General features: G+C 43.7%; 1 protein-coding gene across 8 annotated transcripts in view; it reads left to right on the forward strand.

The window, feature by feature from the left end:
- The first annotated feature begins 1,138 nt into the window (after positions 1-1,138).
- The window catches only part of INPP4A (inositol polyphosphate-4-phosphatase type I A), a 193,732-nt gene continuing 172,837 nt past the window's right edge, over positions 1,139-22,033 (forward strand). For all 8 annotated transcript variants that reach the window (XM_024213386.2, XM_029910605.1, XM_029910610.1 and 5 more), the window contains exon 1: positions 1,139-1,177. The gene's annotated coding sequence lies outside the window, so the exon portion shown is untranslated. The remainder of the gene's footprint in view (positions 1,178-22,033) is intronic.

Raw genomic sequence — 22,033 nt, forward strand, 5'->3', positions numbered from 1 at the left:
TACTGTTCGCAGGCTTGGATGGCCACAGCTTGTGGGTGCGGTTGCTGATCGTATGTGCTCACTGAAGTGCCAAGGGCACCTTGGGTCAGGGAGTGTCTCTTTTTGTATCCTGCACAGCGTGGCACACCCTATTGGCTCTAGGTAACACAGTGCAGATTGCCCGGATAGTGCTCAGCTGCACTTTTGGCTTGCACAAGGCAAGCAGAGCAGGCCCCCTCCTGTTGAAAGTGTGGGCCTAGGCGTGCAGCAGGTGGAGACACAAGCACAGATGCTGGAAGGAACTAGGGGCGCGCGCACACCCCCCCTGTCTTGAAGTGGTTTCCACCATATCCAGGGTGTACAGCTTGGTTCAGTGGCTCTCAGCGCCCCCACTATACACATTGTTCCAGCGCTTCCGGACACGAGGCTCCTGGGCCTGCTGGAGGGAGAGGGGATTTACCTGCCCCTCTGAGCGCCCCTGGGGCGGTGCGCGCCGGGCTGCCGGCGCTGCGGCAGAGGATGCGCTGGCAGGAGCAGCCCTGGAGGGGGCCGAGGCGAGCGGCTGCGGCGGGAGGAGGGGCCGGGCTGCCTGTGCCGTCACAACCGGGTGGCTGCTGAGCGTGGCTGCGCCGCTGGAGCCGCGGCTGCGGGGTGGGGGCGGCGGAGCGGGGCGCTGCTGCGAGCCATGTTGGGCGGGAGCGGCTGAGGAGCGGGGCGGCGGAGGTAAGGCGGAGGCTCGTTTCCCGGGCTGTCCCCCCCCAGCCTGCGGATGCCCGGGGGGCGGGCGCTGCGCTCGGTGCAGCAGCAGCCGGGGGGACCAGCGGGCGGCAGCGGCCCCTGCTCCGGACCGCGCCCCGGCTATGGCCAGGGGGTGCTCGGTTCCCCTCAGCCCCTGGCGCCTGGAGCTGCCCTCGCGGGCAGGGCTGGTTCCCGGGGGGGCCGGGGGAAGCGCCGCGCTGTCAGCAGCCCGCGCGTGGTGGCGGCGTTTGTGACCGTGGCTCCGGGCTGCGGGGGGTTTGGTTTCGAGCGCGGCTGCGGCGGTGCCGGTGCCCGAGTGACAGCCCGGGCGCCTGCCTGGAGCCTGCTCCGCCGCGCCGCGCCGGGATGTGACAGCAGCGCGGCTCGTGCCTGAGCGTGGCGACTGGCTGGTGCAGAGACCGAGGGCATCAGTTTGCAGGGAGGAAACAAATCCTGATTTGTAAGTAGTAAAAGCAGATCTCCGGTGTCTGCGCGACAGCTGCTCAGCTACAGTGGTGTGGGCTAACCTGCAGGCCTGGCAGGCAGATACCGGGGCTTCTGCTCCGTGTGAGCTTAGGAATCAGTGATGGATTAGTCAAGGGGTCTGCTGTATTTTCTACCCAAATAATTGGGAATGTTGAGTTTCCCTACTTAATCCCGCGGGTTAAGGTGTTCATATGCAGTATCCATTTTGAACAGGTTTATGATGCTTAATGTTTACTTAACAGGCAGTGTCAAGGTGTCTCTCCAATTTAAAAAATCGTTTTCTTCCAACTTCCCACTTATTAGTCCAGCTGTTTGTAGGCCATATTGAATTTTTTCCATGTCAGCATAATTTTGTTTTCTGTATTGTTGATCTTGAGAAGTGGGCTACTGTGATCACTTTAAAATAGCTGTGCCTATTGTGTGGTGTTTTTGAGGGGGAAAATAGATGCATATAAATAACTATCTTGCAAACAGATGCAGAACTTCAAAATTGATTTTTGTAATTAACCCTGACCAACAATCCATTTGAATTTTTTATTATGTGACATTTGCATTGTCATTTCTTTTCTTCCATGTTTCTGAGTATTTTATCACAGAACCTGTGCTGTGACATTAGTATGGACACCTCTTTTATTATTTTGTATAGTGATGTTAGTGTACATGATACTTTACAGGAATACTTGATGGCAAGGTCTTTGCACCTGAGGAATTTACGATCTAAATTGTATGTCTATTTTTACAGAAGTACTGTGATCTTAACACTAAGTGTTAAGTTCAAAATGGTACAATGTATTGCATCCACCTCCTCCCCCCTCCTTTGCAAGTGACTCTCTTCTGAGTTGGAAGCGCCACCTGATGTTACTCCAGAGCTTGAGTGGGAGGAATTTCCTCCCATCCGATGCATCACTCAAGTTGAAAAAAATAAGTTGGAGCAGGGTTCGAAGCCCCCATCTGCAAACCAGATTGCTTGCTTGTACCTGGGGTGCCATGAGGGTTCTTGTGATCTCTGCCTTTCCAGTTAAGTTATCATGCAAGGGGCAGAAAGAGGCCACAGTATCAGGACTATTGTCATATGGACAAAGAACATGACAAACATGACCCAGGTGGGTTGAGTAGACAATGGAGAGGGAGTACAAAATTTGAGAGAGCATCCACTTGAAAGTGGATTAAGCTAAAATGGAAAAAGGCCTTCTTCTGGAATATGAATGTCCACACTGGGAGCTATTCTGGAATAGTTTATTCTGCAGTAACCATTCTGGTCAATTTCCACATGCAGACAAGCCCTAAAAGGAAGCAGATTGCTTATTTGTTTTGTACATATCTTGGATTTTATTATCCATGTGCAAGACAAGAGTATATCAACAGTGCAGAGCTATCTGCATAAGAACATACTGGGTCAGACCAAAGGTCCATCTAGCCCAGTATCCTGTCTTCCAACAGTGGCCAATGCTAGGTGCCCCAGAGGGAATGAACAAAACAGATAATCATCAAGTGATCCATCCCCTGTCATCCATTCCCAGCTTCTGGCAAACAGAGGTTAGGGACACCATCCCTGCCCATCCTGGCTAAAAGCTATTGATGGACCTATCCTCCATCAATGTATCTAGTTCTTTTTTTATTTTGGTTTCCTAAACCAAAGGGAATGATACAGAGGTGATTGTATGTGTATTTGATTCAAATTCTTAATTCAGTCATGTCAGTTGTGGTGAGTTTAAAAGTGCAGGTTGTCCTGGAGAAAACACTCTCTCTTTCCCCCTGTGAAAACAGCTTTACGCTTGTGTTTGTCTCAAAGTCTCCTGTTTTTAAAAGCTCACTGTTGAGCTCTGTTTTTCTTCTGAAGATTCAGTTCAACAGGTTGCTTGGCCTCTGGGAACTCCTAGGTGAATATAAGCCAATTATTTTCCTCCCAGTGTCTCACTAAACTCAACACTACTGTTAAATGTTGGAGGAGAGCTGAGACTGGTGTGGAAATGCATGTGTATGAACTTCATGTACCTTTACATGTGTATAAACTTCAATATTTTAAAATTTGAAACCTTAGCACTTTGTGTCAGCTAGTCCAAATTTAGACATGCAGTTTGCTACTGCTCCCCAGCCATTAGTATCAGGTTCAGTTAGTTTCTATTGTAGTACTCTATTTTCAGCACCTGTGCCTAAAGACTGTTTCCTAAAGACTGACATATGATAGCTTTACACTGGAGTGAATTTGTTTTTAATGATCAAATTTGAATATAATCCCTAATGTGCACTAGTACCTTTTGAGAATACCAATGAAATAATCATTACAAGGAGTCATTTGAGCTGTAGAAGGAAGATGGCTGCCTGATTCTGAACTCTGTGACCAAGATCCCTACAAATTAGATGTTTGCCTAAATCATCCTTACCCGAAAAGTTTCTACAGCACTTTTAAGAGGCACTTGAACTTACATGGATGATAGCAAAACCTTCCAAATCTCTGATGGAGCAAAGAACATTGAAAGAGTTGAGATAAACAGCTGTGACACCTCTACCACTCAAAACGCAGACTGAGAACGGACTCTCAGCCATGTAGCAGGCTCACTCGTGCAGAACTACACCTCTACCTCGATATAACGCTGTCCTTGGGAGCCAAAAAATCTTACCGTGTTATAGGTGAAACAGTGTTATATCGAACTTGCTTTGATCCACCGGAGTGCGCAGCCCCTCCCAGCCCCCCCCCCGGAGCGCTGCTTTACCGTGTTATATCCGAATTCGTGTTATATCGGGTCGCGTTATATCGGGGTAGAGGTGTACTTCTGATGACATCACAAGCGTGCAGTACATTCTGGGCACAGTTCAGATGCTGCTGCATGATCTGACTGTGGATAGCAGAGGCTGAAGAACAGGTTTCGGCTTTGGAAGACCAATCCTGGGCTGTACAAGAAGTGGAGGCAAAATCTGCCTGACTTGATAAAAGCCCTGCAGGAGAAAGGGGATAAGATCTCAGCACTGCAATATAAGGGTCCTGGAAAGCATGCTAATTCCTTCATTGCATATTAATCAAGCTGCCTTGGGACACAGACATTGATCGGGTGCACAGATCACCTGCATCTAAGCCTCATTTAGATATCCGAGGATGACAGCTAGGAGGTCCGGGGAGCAATCCAGAGCAGGCTGCCTGGCAAACCTGGAAATGATAGTTTCTCAGTACAGAAATGCTGAAACATTTGCCCTCCACCCTTTCCCCTAATTCACATAGAATCATAGAAGTGTAGGGCTGCAAGGGACCTCAGTAGGTCTTCTAGTCCGGTCCCCTGCAGTCAAGGCAGGACTACATAATAACTAGACCATTCCTGACAGGTATTTTTGACCTTCTAAAAGATGGTGTCCTAGCTCCATTCCCATGAACTGCTCTTATCTTGCTACTGCAAAAGCCCAGATAAATATGCTAGTTACTACCAATATCCTCGATCAACACTTACTGTAAGAGATTGGGAGAATTCTCCAGTCTCAGAAAATACTTTTGCCAGATATTGTCCAGAGTCTGGCTTGGTTTGGTAAGCATAGACTTGGGGTAAGTAACCTGGAACAGATTATGATGTCCAGCTCTCAATACTTTAGAAGTATCTACTTATTGATAGAACTGGAACCCCTCCCCTCCAAAAAAAGGTAGACTGCTCCAATTTACAATCTCATATAGATTGTGACCTAGGATTGACCTTTTAAAATTAAAAGATCCTTCTTGAGCTTCCATCCTATACTGTCTCAAGAGAAAATACTGTTCCTCTTCCATTGATCTACCACTTAGAGGCAAGGCACAGCATCTTTCCCACAGTCCTTGGTCCTAGACCTGAGATCAATGACCCATTACTATGCAGTGTGAACCTTTAAAACTGTGTGTGCATTTTACACACTCTTCACTCATGAGCACTATATGGACCACATTTCACTTCTTCCTTTCTTCCCTTCTCCCCTTTTCCGATGGTCTGTCCACTGATGAGCTACGTCCCCTCTTCCTTGGATTTATTATTTAATTGCTATATACCTAACTAAAAGCGCTTAACTAGAAACCATATTTAAAAAATACATGTTGTGGATTAACATTTTTCAAAAGTTTTAGAATGGCTGTGCCTGGTCTACAATAACCAGGGAGACACATTTAAACTGTCTTAGCCTGAACTGTTTTAAAATCACATTTAATGCTGGTTCTCCAACGTGGTTTCATCTTCATTGTAGACAAGGTTGTGCTGTTTCCTGTCAGTCTCCCCTGTCTCTCCAGCTTAATACTCATCTGATGCAGTCACAGGGGCCTCTCCATCACCTCCATAACTAGTTCTTTCACTTGTGTTGCCTCACCTATTTGGAAATCCCTTCCTCACAGTCACCATATCATGTGAGTCGGAGGAAAAGGTGAAAAGAGACCAAGTAGAATCTGATTGAAAGCGAAGGGTAGGCCAAATAAAATGGGAAAGTCAGAGATGAGTGTGACAGGTTTGGTCACAGAGACCCTCTTGGGACTGCCACCTGATGTGCTGAGACTACCTCTGAGCCCGTTTTCCCTGACAGCTTGGGACTTCAGAAACCTGCCTTGTTGAGCCAGACATGCTAGCCTGCTGCAAACACAGACCCAGGTCTGAACCACGTCCTCCAAAGCTGCAGGCTTTGACTGAAAACCACTTAGCAGGTTACTTATCTCCAGCACCCAGACGCACAGCTCCCAATGTGATGCAAACCCCAAATACATCCGTTTTACTCTGTATAAAGCTTATACAGTGTAAACTCATAAATTGCCCGCCCTCTATAACACTGATAGAGAGATATGCATAGCTGTTTGCTCCCCCAGGTATTAATTACTCACTCTAGGTTAATTAATAAGCAAAAGTGATTTTATTGAGTATAAAAAGTAGGATTTAAGTGGTTCCAAGTAATAACAGACAGAACAAAGTAAGTTACCAAGCAAAATAAAACAAAATATGCAAGTCTAAGCCTAATACAGTAAGAAACTGAATACAAGTAAATATCGCCCTCTGAGATGTTCCAATAAGCTTCTTTCACAGACTGGACTCCTTCCTAATCTGGGCCCAATCCTTTTCAGACCAATGTTGTAGTTTATGGTCTGGGTCCAGCAATCACTTACACCCCTGTAGTTACTGTCCTTTGTTCCAGTTTCTTTCAGGCATGTCTTTGGGGTGGAGAGGCCATCTCTTGAGCCAGCTGAAGACCAAATGGAGAGGCTTCCAGGGCCTTTTATAGTCTTTCTCTTGTGGGTGGAAACCCCTTTGTTCTTCTGTGTAAAATCACAGTAACAAGATGGAGTTTGTAGCCACCCGGGCAAGTCACATGTCCATGAATGATTCAGCTTTTTGCAGGCCAATGCCATTGTTTACATAGTAGTTTGAACATTCCCAGGAAAGCTTAGATGTGGATTGGCATCTCCCAAAGTTCATTGCCACTTAAGTGTTTCTTGATTGGGCACTTACTCAGAATAGGTCTTTCTCAAGAAGCTGACCAAATGCTTCACTGATGCTACTTAGAATCAAACACATTGAGATACAAGTACATAGCCAATATTCATAACTTCAGATACAAAAATGATCCATATAGACATCATAATCATAACCAGCAAATTACAACTTTTCCATAGACACCTTACTTGACCTCCTTTGTACAAGATTTGGTGCAGCTATAGGACCTTGGTTACAACAATGATCTATATGGTCACAGTTCATATCAATAATGCCACAATGAGCATTGTAAATAAGAGGAGCTACTAAGAGGATGATGCTGACTTTGGCTGTAAAGGGATAATACAGATACAGCTGGCTCTTGTCGTTTGCACTGCACTATAATTAGGTTACTCAAAACAAGACACTGGCAAACAAACCCCTCAAGCACCTGCCTGGATCTTGTCTCTGTGCTGTCCTCATTCCTCTTCAAAAATTAAGGTTCAGTCATGTTGGATCAATCAACGCAGAGTAGTTGAGCATGCGGGCTCTTATTTCCACTTAATTCCATTAAAGCAGATGCTTTTCTGTCTCTTAGGGCTGGTCCACACTAACCCCACACTTCGAACTAAGATACGCAACTTCAGCTACGTTATTCACGTAGCTGAAGTCGAACTATCTTAGTTCGAACTTACCGCGGGTCCACACGCGACAGACAGGCTCCCCCGTCGACTCCGCGTACTCCTCTCGCGGAGCAGGAGTACCGGCGTCGACGGCGAGGACTTCCGGGATCGATCCCAGAAGATTGATTGCTTACCGCTGGACCCGGAGGTAAGTATAGATGTACCCTTATAGAGGAAAGGAAGTTACCAACTGTCCAGAAATATTAGTTAGCACTTTCAAAATTCTTTTGAAGCTGGAGATAGAATGAAGGTATAATCTAACCAGGAAGAGGGTTCCCCCCTTCTAGTCAATTGAATACCCATCACTAAATGTCTGCCCGTTTGGATTGCTCAGCATCCACACTGTTTAGCAAATAATAAATAATGAACAAAGTGGGATAGTGTGCTCTAAGGAGCATAGTAATTACTTAAGTAATCAACTTCTATTAAATATGAGAGAATAAGTATGTTTTGTTTTTTTTAAGTATTAATCAAGTTGGAGAGCTTGCCTTAGGTGGAAGAATTGTTTATTTAAATGTGTAAAGCTGACCTATAATATACGTGTTGGTTGCTCATAATGCATTAATAAATACGTTTGTGTAGCTGAGGTTTCCTTGGATAGCAGGGTGCATGCATCTGTATGTCCAATAATCAATACTATTCTCATAAACAGTGAAATCTCATTAAGACAGACTACTAAAGAAATGGGATACATTTTATTTACAAGGGGACCATTGATATTCTTGTGGTGTCTTGCATATTGATAAGAATATGTACCTCTCAGTTGTCCTGCATTTATCATGACAGCTACCGTCTTGGCCATGTCTGCAGTTCTGTCATGCTGACAGTGAGGTCTGCGGTGTGAGAGTTGATGCTGTCTCTAATTGCTGTCAGTTCTGCACACATGTTGCAGACAAATGTAGTGGAGCAGTCCAGACCCAGCAGAGTGGCAAGGAACAGCCCTCCCATATTGTGGATAGAACAGGAGTAGGAAGGGATAGAATATAGAGAGAGGAGAAATGAAGGACAAGGGAGATAGAAGACACGGGGCACCTGGAAAATAAAAAAGAAACTGTGGGAGGAGAATTATGGTTTATGTCTCTCAGGGCTCAATGCTGGAGTCTTTGGAGATTGTAATTTGTGATGGGATGGACAGTGTACGAAGGGGTTAATAGTCCTGCAGATGGGCTGTAGTTGGCCTAGATCCACAACTTCTCCCAGGAATATCAAGCCTGGAGGAAATAAAAAGAGAGGAAGCAGATTTCTAAGCCGGTCTTTCCTGACAGAGGGGTCTGGGCATAGAGCAACTAGGGGTAGGCTGATCATCAGCCCTGCGTTAGGATCCCTACAAGGAGCCTTAGACTAGAGTTTTTCATCTGTTTGGTTGTTAATAAAAGTCAAACAGCAGGAAGAGGGTGAACTTTGATCCTAGGTGGGGTGGTGGTCAGTGTCTTGGAGCAGTTGGGGAAAGGCATCTGCTCACACAAACACAGATGTCTTCGTCGTCATTGGGAAAATATATTTCCCCACTATGCAATACAATTATGTTTAGCATTTTAAGAATAATTATACATTACACTTTGCACCCTAATGTGTCTGATCCTTGGCAGTGTATGTGCAAAGATTCAACAAGAATTTAAAATAAATTGTTTTATTTTTACAGTTGATCCTAACTTTGCTTGGCAGCATATTTAGAATGAGTTAGGGTAGTTTGTAGATGAGCAGTTACAGATACAATGAAGTAAACCACATCGTATTATGAACTATGTCTCTACTTGTTTGCAAACACTTCTACAATGTATCATTTTCTTGTTTTTTTTTCTCAGTGCTAAGAAACAAACACTAATCTTATATTTGAATAAGCTCTTTGCAGGGCAATACCACTCCATATAAGTGGGCTTTCCTGTAATACGTACAACTCCAAATCTAAGGTGTAACATACACAGATTGAATTTGGTGACTGGCATTTCTTCTGGAGGGAATTTTCTAATGCATAACCTATAAATCACTGAGAGTAATAGCAGTCAGAGAACTACTAGCTTTGCCAAGAATGGGTTCTGCTACTTTGTCTTCACAGTTAGCGCCTTTGAATTGGGGAAAAGTGTAGTACCTTTTTACTACTAATGATGAGGTATTGTCTTTCTGTGGTCCTATGGCTCAAAATTGCTTCCATTTAAAGCATTAACCATTGCTGGTCTGTGGTGTGGATGTAGGCTTTGTAAGTATTTTTACAAATAACCTTCAAGAATGAGAGGTATAGTGAAATTTTAATATTCGCAAACTGCATCAAGTGAACAGCTTTTCATCAGGCTTTTTAATATGTGCCTGCCTTAGTGCCCTGTTCATTCTTTTCCCCACTCTCTTTGCATTTGTCCAATATGTATGGAATGGACTTTCTCAGGTTCTTTATTCACATCGCACTTAAACAAACAAACAAACAAAAAAAACAGTAACAGAAGACACGTCTTCTCTGATGCCCTCAAGAACTGAATTAATAACGAGGGATGGGAAAAACTAAATTGTCCCATATTCCTGGATTTCTCAGTGCAGCCTGTCTATGTATGTAATCTTTAAACTGTAAGCTTCTTTGGGCAGGAACTGTCTTTATTTTTATGCACGGTATAGTGCTGAGCTCACTATTGGTGCCGAACAAAGTGGATTATATACCATATTTCATAGACTGTTAAGGCTAGAAGGGACCATTGTGATCATCTAGTCTGACTTCCTGCAGAACACAGGCCATAGCACCTCACCCTATAATTCTTGCATCAAGTCCATAAATTCTGGTTGAGCTAGAGTATCGCTTTTAAGAAAGACACCGAATCTTGCTTCAATTTGCATTTTTAAATACACAGCCATTAAATTGTCTGACCCCAACAATGAGTGCAATGACCAAACATTAGTTGAGGAAAAACAAAAACACATTTTGATAATTAATGTGAATATTGTGAACTTTTAATGGAGAACACACAGGGACAAGCACTTTAAGTTTCTAATTTGTCTGTATCTAGAAGGCAGTTTCTGTGAAGAAGGTGTTGGAAGGAAGGACAGCAATGTAATGGTTTGGTTTTGAAATTATATGTTGGAGGCAACTAGAATTGACACCAATGCAAAAACTTTCTATTTGTGTTTTGAAATGCTCATTATAAGGCCTCTTCATGTAGCTTTTCATGAAACATGAAAGTTATTCTGTATGAATTCAGTCATCTAAAAGCTGTATTTTCACCATAGGGTGAGGCTGATAAGTACTAGTGTGTTGCCAGTTCTGCTGACAGTCTTCTGTGTATCAGTATTATTTAAACAAACACTATAGCATTTATTAAAAGAATATCTCATGTCAAATCCTGTGGAAATGTTACATGTAGCACTCTATAAAATCTGGCCTTGCATTGGAAAGCTACCCACAATAGCAATCGCTACAGGATTTCTTGAACACTTTCCTAGTATGGTTTATATTTTAAAAGAGGGATTATCTTGTGGACTCTGTACCCTTCCAGTCATGATTCTGTGGACCCATACCCCTTTTTTCACAATCATATAACACCAAATAGACAGTTAAATGAAAAAGTATTGCTAGGGAAGTAATGTGTTTAGCTGTTTTTAAAACCAGTTTAACAGATGGAAACCAGGAGCAGGAAGCCAGTAATGTGGGACCACTCTGCTCTCTGTGGATCATGCACCTGAATAAAATTGTGGCTACCTGGGGTTTTGTACTCATCGTTATGCTGCACCTTCTGTCGACTTGGAACTTCAGGGGGAAAGTAGGATTAGAATTTAATTCCTGCCCCAAAATCATAGGCAGCTGCCATTTGAGCTCAAGGATTCTGGGAATGTTACAGTGTTGAGGGCAGAGTAGAAGGCAGTGCTGTACATGCAAGCAAGCCAGTTCACTATGGTGGTAGTGAGACACTGGGTTTTTATCCTTTGTGATAACTTATCACATACAAAAAACTCCTATGTTAATAGAACATTGTCAAGGTTGCAAAGTCAAACATTAAAAGTTAGGCAATATCAGAATTAAGATTGCCGTTGCAAAGTCAAGGTTGTATAACTCATCTCCACTAACTCATTTTACTTCATCCATGGTGCCTTTTGTTGCCTGCTTCATCGCTCAGTGTGTTTCTAATGCAAAGACAATTGGTAGTAGCACACACCCTTGTCTAACTCCAGTCACAATATCGAATTACTCACCCAGGCCTGCATCCGATTATACCGCTCATCTATTTCCATCAGCTTGTCTGGGATCCCATAGCTAGCAATATTCCACCAGGTGTCGAATGCTTTCTTAAAGTCAATACATTTGATTAAGGTGTGCTTTTGCCAAGCAGCAGCTTTTTCGATGATCTGTCAGAGTGAATATCTGTTCACAACATGATGTACCTGGATGGAACCCAGCCTATTCTTCTCATAATATTTCATCTACTTCATTCTGTTCAGCATAACGGTGCCCAATACTTTGCCCGAGGTTGGTAGCAGTACAATAGCTCCTAGGTTCATTGAGTGATTATGATCACCCTTTTTAGTTAGTGACACTGTGATACCATCTTTCGAGTCTTGTGGCACTTGTTCTTTCACCAATGTTTCATTACTGTGTTTAGTTGTCTACTCAGTCAGAATTTGCCTCCTGTCTTTAGTTGAATTCTGTTAACCCCAAAATCTTTCCCCTGTTTGAGGTCTTTGATGGTTGCTTTAATTTCATGAGATGTTATTGGTCCCTCTTCTATTTCTAATTTAGTATTGGCATTTCTCTTAAACCTGAGCATGATCATCTGCCCCAGGCAGTTTAATATGGAATGGAAATTTTTGCCATTGTCTGGCTTGTTCTTCATGCATTTTCAACATCTGTACCCAAGAGTCCCTGGTGACTGGTTCTTCCTGAGAGATCTATCACTGTTCTACAGAGCTGCTTGACGTCTCCCCTTTGTGCTGCTTCCTCTGCCTCTTCAGCCTTCTCCTGAAACCAGGCACTTCTATCTTACCTGCGTCTTCTCTTTATTTCTTTGTCATCTTCTCTGTATGTGCCACTGGGTAGCAACAGGATGCCTCCCTTGTTCAGTAGGGCATACACGTTGCAATCACCTGAGCTTGCTTTGATCTCCTTATTTGATATTTTCTGTGATGTCCTGCTCTGTCAGCTCGCTTACTCTCACATTTGTTATTTTGTCTTTCCCTGAAATGGAGCCAAAAACCCAAGTATGGCAGATCTCAATGAAAGCTGAGATCTCGTGACATTGAATTTTAATGACGAAATCTGTAACAAAAGTAGGTACATGGAATGAATGTACTTTGTATAATCTGGGAAAGTTGGCACAGGTTACGTGAGAAATGAAAAAAGTACCATCTGACCATACTTGGTGTCAGTGAAACGAGATGGGCAGGGAGTGGGAAGATGGTGTGTGATGGTGCTGCAATCTTATACAGTGGAACCTCGATTATCTGATTGGGGCCATGTCGGATAACCAAAAATCCAGATAAAGTGGAGAATGAGTGGTAGGGCTCAAGTTGTGCTGACAGCTGGAGCCCCAGCTGCTAACAGCCCCAGGCAGCTGGTGGTTCGGTTAATACAGAGAGCTGGATAATGGAGGCTTGGTTAAACAGTTCTACTGTACTTGGGACGTGGAATGGACAAAAGAGGTGTAATTATATTTGATAACATCACAACAAAGCCTCTGCTGGCTTGGGAGCCAGTGAACAACAGAATCACAGCCAGGCTGCAAACAAGACACATCAAACATGCAATAATCCGAGTATATGCACTCACAAATGCAGTAGGTGACAGTGAAAAGGATGCATTCTCTGTGCAGGTGCAGCAAGTATTTGATGATGTGCCTAACCATGACATTAAGTTGATAGGCAACTTCAATGCACAAATTGGCAATAGCTCTATTGGCTGGGAAGGCGTTATGGGCACAGCAGCAGAAGGCATCCAAACTGATATGGCAAACAGTTCTTGAATTTCTGTGGCACAAACAACCTAAAGATAGGAGGCAGTCTCTTCTAGCACAAGAGGATTCACAAGGTCACATTGAGATCACCAGACAATATGATTGTCAGCCAGATAGATCATGTGTTTATAAATAAGAAATGGACGTCTTTTTGGAGGGATGTCGGAGTAAGCAGAGGAGCAGATGTTGGCTCAGATCATTCTCTTTTAGTGGGTACACTACAACTTCAAGTGAAAAAGATCACAAAGCATTAAAATCAGATGGCTTCTTCCTTCATGTTGATCGGGCGCCAGTGGGGTGGGTGGGTGTGAACTGCAGTTTTTTTCAGTGGCTTATAGCATGTCTAAATTTGGGCTGATTTCCCCTGGGATGTCAAAGGGCACCTCCCTGACACAAAGGCCAAATTTTAAATCCTTGCTCTGTAGCGTAGGGGCATTAGATCATTTCAAAGAAAAGGTCCCAATAATTTTTTTTAAACATACATTATTTTGTCTATTATTTCCTAGCTTTTTTCTCGGAAAGAGGCTACAGCTGAACCATTTTGGCATGGAAAACTTCAGCCCAGAAGGATGTCTCATTCTTGTTTATATAATATATAAAAAGCTAGCAGAGCGAAATATAATTAATAAGAAATGTAAAAGTGGTCTCCTGTACTAAATGAATCCTGTGCTGAGATTGCTGGCTGGATTTGTGTTAGGGTTGCCAGCCCTGCAGGATTGTCCTGGAGTCTCCAGGAATTAAAGATTAATCTTTTAGTTAAAGATTGTGTCATGTGATGAAACCTCCAGGAATACATCCAACCAAAAGTGGCAGCCCTAATTCATATTGTTGACTGATTAAACTTTGAGAGAATTTCAGTCATTCAGAAATAAATAATATATATATATATTTATAATATATATTTAAGTTTATGAATCAGATTGTCTTGATTGGATAAAATGTTCAGTAATTCTGTTTTCTCAGCTGGTCAAAATGCAGTAGCCCAGCAATGGTAGAAGGCCCATTGTCTCTAGGTACTGTGGGAACCTGTTGATTTCCAGGGGAATTGAGGGGTTCAGAACTCTGTAATATTGGGTCCAAAATTAGCAACTGCATCAACATTTATTAGATAGGATGGCTAGACTTATAACAGTGATTTGGCAGAGCATAAATAAAGCCATTATAAAAACATCACAGGCTCAACTAGAGCTTTAAATTAGCTATCTGTACGTGCAGGGAATTGCATTGCTCTTCAGTGGCCACTGCAATGCCACTTATCTCCAAGCAGGATAATCCTGCCTGGGGAGAATAGCCTCCTGCTGAGCAAGGGTCTCTGCTCCCGCCCCTGAGCAGCTGCCCAGCCAATCTCCTACGCACACAGTTGTTACAGAAGAGCTACTCTAGAGACGCAGTGTGAGGAGGCAGATACAATGGGAGACAATAAGTGGGGTGCAAATGGAAGGAAATACGATGGAAGACACAAGCTTTTTAATCAACCTTCCTCATTGGAAGGTACCAGTGGTTTGGGGTTGATCTTCCTCCTCACAGGGTGTGTCTACAATACCCGCTGGATCGGCAGGCAGCGATCGATCCAGCGGGGGGGGGTCAATTTATCACGTCTAGTCGAGATGCGATAAATCGACACCCCCCACCCCCGAGCGCTCTCCTGTCGACTCCTGCACTCCGCTGCTGCGAGAGGCGCAGGCGGAGTTGATGAGGGAGCGGCAGCAGTCGACTCGCCGCGGTGAAGATACCATGGTGAGTAGGTCTAAGTACGTCAACTTCAGATACGTTATTCACATAGCTGAAGTCGTGTAACTTAGATCGATTTCCCCTCCCCCCCCAGTGTAGACCAGGCCCCACACACACATGCTAAAGCCCCATCTTGTGATTTGAAACTACTTTGCTTCCTCACTTTTGTAGCAGCAGGTGACAGTTAGCTTGTCCCAACATTTTGCTAATAAATCTTATTTCTTACTTAGCCAAGAGAGTTATAAATTTCAGGGGGCCAAACATGACACGAGCAGAGAAATGCTCCATTTTCCTGCTTTATCTCCACTGCTGTGCTCTAAGGCAATTTACAGATTCCCCTGTGGGAGAATTACATCTTTGCTGCTCATGCACATAGCACTTCCCTGTAGGTTATAACTTGCCTGGAGTGGAAGTTTCTCCCTTGCCCCCATTAGTCAGTTAATCAGTCAATTGATTCTAACAGTAGTAAATCTGGATGTTCCCATTGTTCATGTGACTGTCCAAGGATAGACAAAAGGAGGTGGGGCTGACCCTACTGGCCTTAGTGGCAGCCTGTTGGGGTTAAGTGGCTTGGCAGATGCAAAAAAAAGAAAGAAAGAAAAGAAACAGGAACAACAACACGTAGCTGCAAATCCCCCTTTTTTGGTCCTTAAAATAAATTTCTCTGTTTCTATGCGGCAACATGTGTGGGGAATTTTGCCTTTCTTTCCAGACAGACACAAAAGGAGCCCAGGGCTGTGCCCCTTGCCCCCCAGTCTTTGATAAGCCGTGTGTTGGTAGGCAGGCAGGCATGTTTACAAAGAGGAGGGATGGATGCAATGGAGAGCTTGTCAGAGATAAGGAAATCCTCCCAAACTGGCCTTCATTTTAGCGGCAGAATTTTAATAAGGGCCTGCCACAAGCCCCCTGCACACAATACTGGATTGACCCCTTGAAGTTAGCTCTTCGATCCCAACAGGATTTTGCCAGGAGTAACCCACCTCTTTTCTAATCTATAGTTTTCTGTCACTTGTCTTTAACAGACAGCTTTTACTGCACTTATAACTGACGTGTTGTACAGCCGAATTGCTGTAGCAAAAAGGAAATAGTGGATTTAAATCCAGCACCAGATAATGCCTCTTAGCCACTAAGGGTGTAATAGCCCTCAGCCTCGGAGTATTAGAACCCACAGAACATGTTCAGTTTCTGTTGGGTGATCTGCTTTTGTATGATGAAGGCAAAATGCAGGTGCATGTGTGGTCAAATTAGCTAGCCATAGAGATGGTTATAATTCCTTAGAACAAGGTTATCCTATTTTAAGTTCCCAAATAGAGGACACTGCCGGAGAGAGGAGGAGTTGGGGGGGGGTGCAGTTGGGGGGTGCTGGAGAGGGTATTTGGGAGATGCAGGAGGGGGGACCTGCGGCCTCTCTCTTGAAATGGGTGGCAGTGTTGCTCCATGGCAGGGCGGCTGGCACAGGCCCAGGACACAGCACCAGCCTATCAGTCAGCACCTCCCTGCGGGCCTCTCCCCCTCCCCAGGGCAGGGAGCTGGGGCCTGGCCCTGTCACCCTCCTGGCAGGGCTCTGAGGCCCCACAGCAGGGTAGGCAGCCTGGCTGAGAGGCGCTTGGCAACTCTGCTTAGCTGGTGGGCAAGGCTGGACTGGGCAGGGTCAGCAGCTGCATATGCAGAGGAGGGACCAACTGGGGCACGGAAACAGCTCTTTCTGATCTGCAGTTAACAAGGAAAAATCCCAGACATTTCTTCATATTTCAAAAAGCCACCCAGATGGAGATCAGAGGATCAAAAAAGAGGTCGTGTCTGGGAAATCCCAGATGTATAGTAATCCCTTAGAACCATATCTTCCTTCCTCCATGGCGGGTCTGACTAGCTGGGCTTGCTGGAGGGGTGGCTGGTGAAGGAGAGAATGCACCTCCCTGGGAGCTGCAGCATGGGAGCAGAGTTCCTCTTGAGTGACCATTCTGCTAGGGCCACTCTGATGGCTCTCAGCTTGGGAACGTTGATGTGCATTTTTCTCTCTTTGTGGCATCATCATTTGTGGCTGTTTCTTGTTCCCTGGGTAAGCTGGTCACACCTCAGGCTGGCATGTTTAGTTTGATTATGATCCTGTCTGGGTTTTATTGTTGGAAGCAAGGGGGTTTTCTTTGAAACTGTTGAGCTCTGAGAGCCTCTGTGGAATGACTTGTCGGCTGGGGAGTGTTCGCCTGCAAGCCCCAAATGAAAAACAGATGTTGAATAATCCTCTTTTCACCAGTTGAGGTCGCAGGACTTGGCTTTTATTTTTAACAGGTGAAGGGCAATTTGGGGAATGTTATGTTAACACCAGTGCCAACCCTCTGCTCAAAAACCATGAGTCGAGCCCCAAAAATTAATGAGTGGCTTAAAAATAATACATCTTGGGTTCTTTATTTGCATCCTGACTTTTGAGCCATTGGGGTTCACTAAAGTCACATTTTCAAGCTCTTTTCAACAACTATGAAGGTCAAAAGGCTTATTTTTTAAAATGAAAGCTGAGAGTCTCACTTAAAGCATGATTCTAGGATCTTGGGCTTAAAGAAAACCCCCAAATATTGTGCGACTCAGTAACATTATGAACTGAGGCAACACTGAAGATAACCGTTCTCGAGTATAGAAGAAGGGCTGGGAATTCTACCAAATCTGTCCATTTCTGGGTTTTCTGGAGTGCCCATCACTGTAGTGTTTAAGCCTGTGTCCCTTTGATAGTATGAGTGCACCTTTCTTGGGCTCCTAAAAATGTGCAGATTCATATAGTGGGCAGTGGTGACTCTGAATTGTACATGATTCACTGCTTTAGGTGTTCATGATGCAAGATTATGTACAAGCTGCTGATCTGGACTGGGGAGTGAACAGTAATATCTACCCATATTGATTCAGTCAGGGAAACACTTGGAAAGTGTTTTGAGGGATTAGTAAAGAGTGCAGTAAGGAACAGACCCTCCAGGGGAGTCCCAGGAGTAGAACAATATGGGGACTCTGAGTGAGAGATTCTGGGCCAGGCTCTCATAAGGAAGCCTTAAATCTGGCCAAAGTGGCAAGCTGGGGAATCTCCACAGCCAGCTCTGTGCCAGCCCCATCCATTCTGAGCACACAGGAGATGTGCAGGGATCCATGTCCAGAGCACACTATGCACTGCCTATTCCTATCTGCTGCAATGGCCCTTTGGGAGCCATTGCAGGCTGTTGTAAATTAGATTGAGCCTGTGGCAGCTCTGATTTATGCTAGGGGTCAAACTGACCCTTGGCAGCCCCAGGGATTGGGGGAACCCAGGGGTGGTGTATGCTATGTTTGCCATTGCCCTTCTCCTTCCCTGGTTTCTGGTCTGGGAGTGCTGTGGAGGCAGCCTGCCCAGCCATAAGGAAAATGAAGCACCTCACCTTCCCTTTGACAATCCCTGTCTCTAGAGTAACATTAAATGGGTCTGGAAGGTGAGTATCTTCACCCCTCTTAAGCAGTGTGCCAACTGATTTTTGGGGTAGAAGGGAAGAAATAAATACAAATCCCTGAAGTGAAAGAAAGTGGAGCCGTCTGTAATTTTCTGAGAAATGCAATTCTGCCTGCAGAGTCTGAAAGGTTAAGAATTGGGCATTATGGTTCTAATTGGAAGAAAATAAGTTTACATTAGGCGGGTGAGATGAACTACATCCAAACAGTGTGCTGGTTAAGAGGAAAGACTTCTGTGTGGGACAGTTTAACTAATGGATGGGGGAAAGGGAAAATAAACAAAGTCCATGCAGAAGCCAGGAAAGAGAGATTAAAAATCATTTGAAACAACATGAATGGGTCAGACAGCGATAAAATTACTTATTTGTGTTAATAACACAGTGGGGTGTGGGAGAGAATATTAAAAGATCCTCCAGAATTATGGGAGTAAAATCACAAAGGAGTTTACTAAGGCAGGGGTTCTCAAACTGGGGGTTGGGACCCCTCAGGGGGTCGCAAGGGTATTACATGTGGGAGGGTGTATCGCGAGCGGTCAGTCTCCAACCCAAACCCCGCTTTGCCTCCAGCATTTATAATGGTATTAAATATATTAAAACATGTTTTTAATTTATAAGGGGGGTCGCACTCAGAGGCTACCTATGTGAAAGGGATCACCAGTACAAAAGTTTGAGAACTACTGTGCTAAAGTATTCATATAATTTCAAGAAGCAAGGCAATAAAAAAACAGGGGAAGTGGAACTGTGAATGCAAAGAGAATTTCAACATTTTATTAATAGAAACAGATGGTGGGAAAGTGAAAGCAACTGGGCAGCTCAGCATTGAAGGATTTACTCTGTTCAGAAAGAAAATGAAAGGGGGAAGGGACTGACCTTCTGTAAATTAAAGTTTGGAAGTTACTGAAGTAATAATGTTTAGCAATGCATACTGTTAGTGCACTGTGCAAATATTAATTAATATAACAGTAGGAGATCCTAGAAGAGATATATGTAGACTATCATCATAATGAATCAGAATTACAGATAGGAATTTGCTATAGCTTCAGAAGCAGCAACATAAAGCAAAAACAGAAATAAATGAGTTCCTACATTAGCTTCTGTGGGGACAGCTGTAGAACCAGATGTTAGTTGTGGGTGACGTGCAAATAATATATTTAGCACTGCAAAACTGGCATAAAAATATACTGTCCCAGATACTAAATCTGTTTACTATGAAAATTGATCTTGGAAAAATAGATGTTGTTTTTCTCATGTATTTTAAAAAAAAATAATTACTGTGCGCAAAAATAAATTATGCAAAGCTGGTTAATTCTCTCAAATGAAATATGTAGTTAAAAAAAATTAAGGGTTGCCCAAGTGAATATTGTACCAAGAAGACCGCTAAAAATCCAGGAAGGCCCTAATTAAGCCATCCCTTGAAACCCACAGCTATGATTTTATCTTCTCCATACTATCTTGCTCACATCTACCACTTACCCCACATGCCTCTCTTCTCTATGTCTATGCAAATGGGCAGTTTTTATCTCTGACCATGTAGCGTGGTTAGACAGGAACGTTTTCTAATGATGGAGAATGTTTCATAGGTTATAAGGCCAGAAGGAACCATTGTGATCCTCTAGTGTGACCACCTGTATAACATATTGATGCTGTTCTGAAGTTGAAGACTTGTGTGGGGGATATTTAGTTCACCCGTTTAAATGTATTGTGCTGGATGACTGTTAATGGAGCAATTTTTTAAAAGTGGAAATACTTTGCAATAAGAGTTTCTTTATGGGAAACTTATGGGAAGTTACTGGTTGTAATACAGGTATCTATGGTGTAATGAGGAAAAATACAATTATCTCTTTCAGTATTGATACTTGTGGTTGGAGTTAAGGGACTGCATATTTTGCGTGGAGGTGGAGGCAAGAGACACGGGGGAGGTAATGTGAAGAAGATGAAATAATGGTTGTAGGTTGCAGAGAAGGATGCAGCTACATTTTTCCTGTTTGTGATGGTGGTGTTTTTTAATGATTGTGGAACATTAATCTGGCCAACCTCGACCAGTATTTAATGGAGATATACCAAGTGTTTAAGGAAGTGTTAATCAGTGCTGAAAATCATCTATGTTGGTAGCTGTCCAGGTGAATATGTATTTTCCTCCCTTTGTTGCGCCAGTTCCCCCTCCCCCGACACACTGTTTCCCAGGTCCCCCATCAAAGTCCCCTTTCCCATCCCTTTCATAGCTTCCTCTACACAAAAAGCCCTGCTCATTCCTATTCCGTCTCCTTCCTGTTCACTAAGCTTCTCCCACCCACCAACCCAGACACCCACAAAGCCCCTTATTCTCCTGCCATGTTCAGCTTTTAAATGTTGATACATATCAGGATTTATCTGTGTTCTCTTTATACGCGTCAACAGTGATACAGATCCGTGTTTAAAAGCGGAATGTGGAGAGGAATAGGGTATATGGATGGGGGAGTGGGGCTGGAAGGAAAAGTGAGGGTTCTAGGTGGGAACCTGAAGAAGGCACATGGTTGTAAGGAGGGGCATGAGGAAATCTTTTGAGCTGACAGGGGAGGTGAACAGATGTGGACAGTGGAAAAGAGGATCATGTATGGGGAAGAAGTGGGGTTTGAGCTGCAGTGGGAGAAGCAGTATTGTGTGACCCTTACTCCTGGAGACAGAGGATGTAGTGGAGAAAATTCCTTTTGGCAATGATTCAGAAGGAGAGAGGGACACAGAACATGCTGGAAGGCGCTAGAAATGTGTAGCTGACCTTTGTCACTGCTGACTAGTAGTCAGGCCTAGCCTACACTAGAAAAGGTTTACTAGGATAGCTATGCTCGCAAATCCTCCTCGTATAGACACAGTGTATACTGGTTCCTCAAATAAAATAAACTATATTGGCAAAACCACTTTTTTCTAGTATAACTGTATCTACATGGGGGCTTTTACCAGTTTAGAAATATTGTAAAAAAAAAAATAAAAAAAATCATGCCCCTAATGAACGTTGCTATTTCCTCAGAAGTTTCGTGTGTAGACGTGGCCTCATAGCGAAGATGACAGTACCCTGTCAGTCTGGATTGGTGGACTAGCAATATAGAAATAATGGAGCCTTGAAACACAGGAGAAAACAGATATTAGAAGTTTTTGTTTTTTACGGATTTGATAAAAAGGTGAGCATCTCTGCTCTATTTGTTCACATCTGCAATCTCCTTGTAGTAAAAGCTATGAGAATTTGCTTTTGCCTCCTAGACTAACTGAATTTCCGTATCCAGGCCACTAGATTTTACCTCTGTGTTTTACTTTCAGCTAGAAATGGAAATTCAGTTGGAACTCTTAAGATAAAAAGTGAATCAAGGAAAGTCTGCTGCTGTCTGCTCCTTTACCATGCTGACCTTGGTTCTTTAGTCAAAATGGCAATATTGTAAAATGATTAGGACTATGAGCCACTGCCTTTTCTACTTCCATCCTTGCTCATTCTGCCAGAAAAGTACTATGCAGTAGTGGAGATTTGCTCACATTGTGGGGAGTTTTCTCACTTTGTGCACAGGGCAAAATGAAGGAGGAAATAGGAAAATACAGAGTTCCTGGAATTTGACACCAAATTTAAATAATTGATCAGAGTCTGAAATGTCATATCACAATCA

Source organism: Terrapene carolina, unplaced genomic scaffold (genome assembly GCF_002925995.2).
Source record: "Terrapene carolina triunguis isolate 2854851 unplaced genomic scaffold, T_m_triunguis-2.0 Scaffold21, whole genome shotgun sequence".
Lineage (NCBI taxonomy): Eukaryota > Metazoa > Chordata > Testudines > Emydidae > Terrapene > Terrapene triunguis.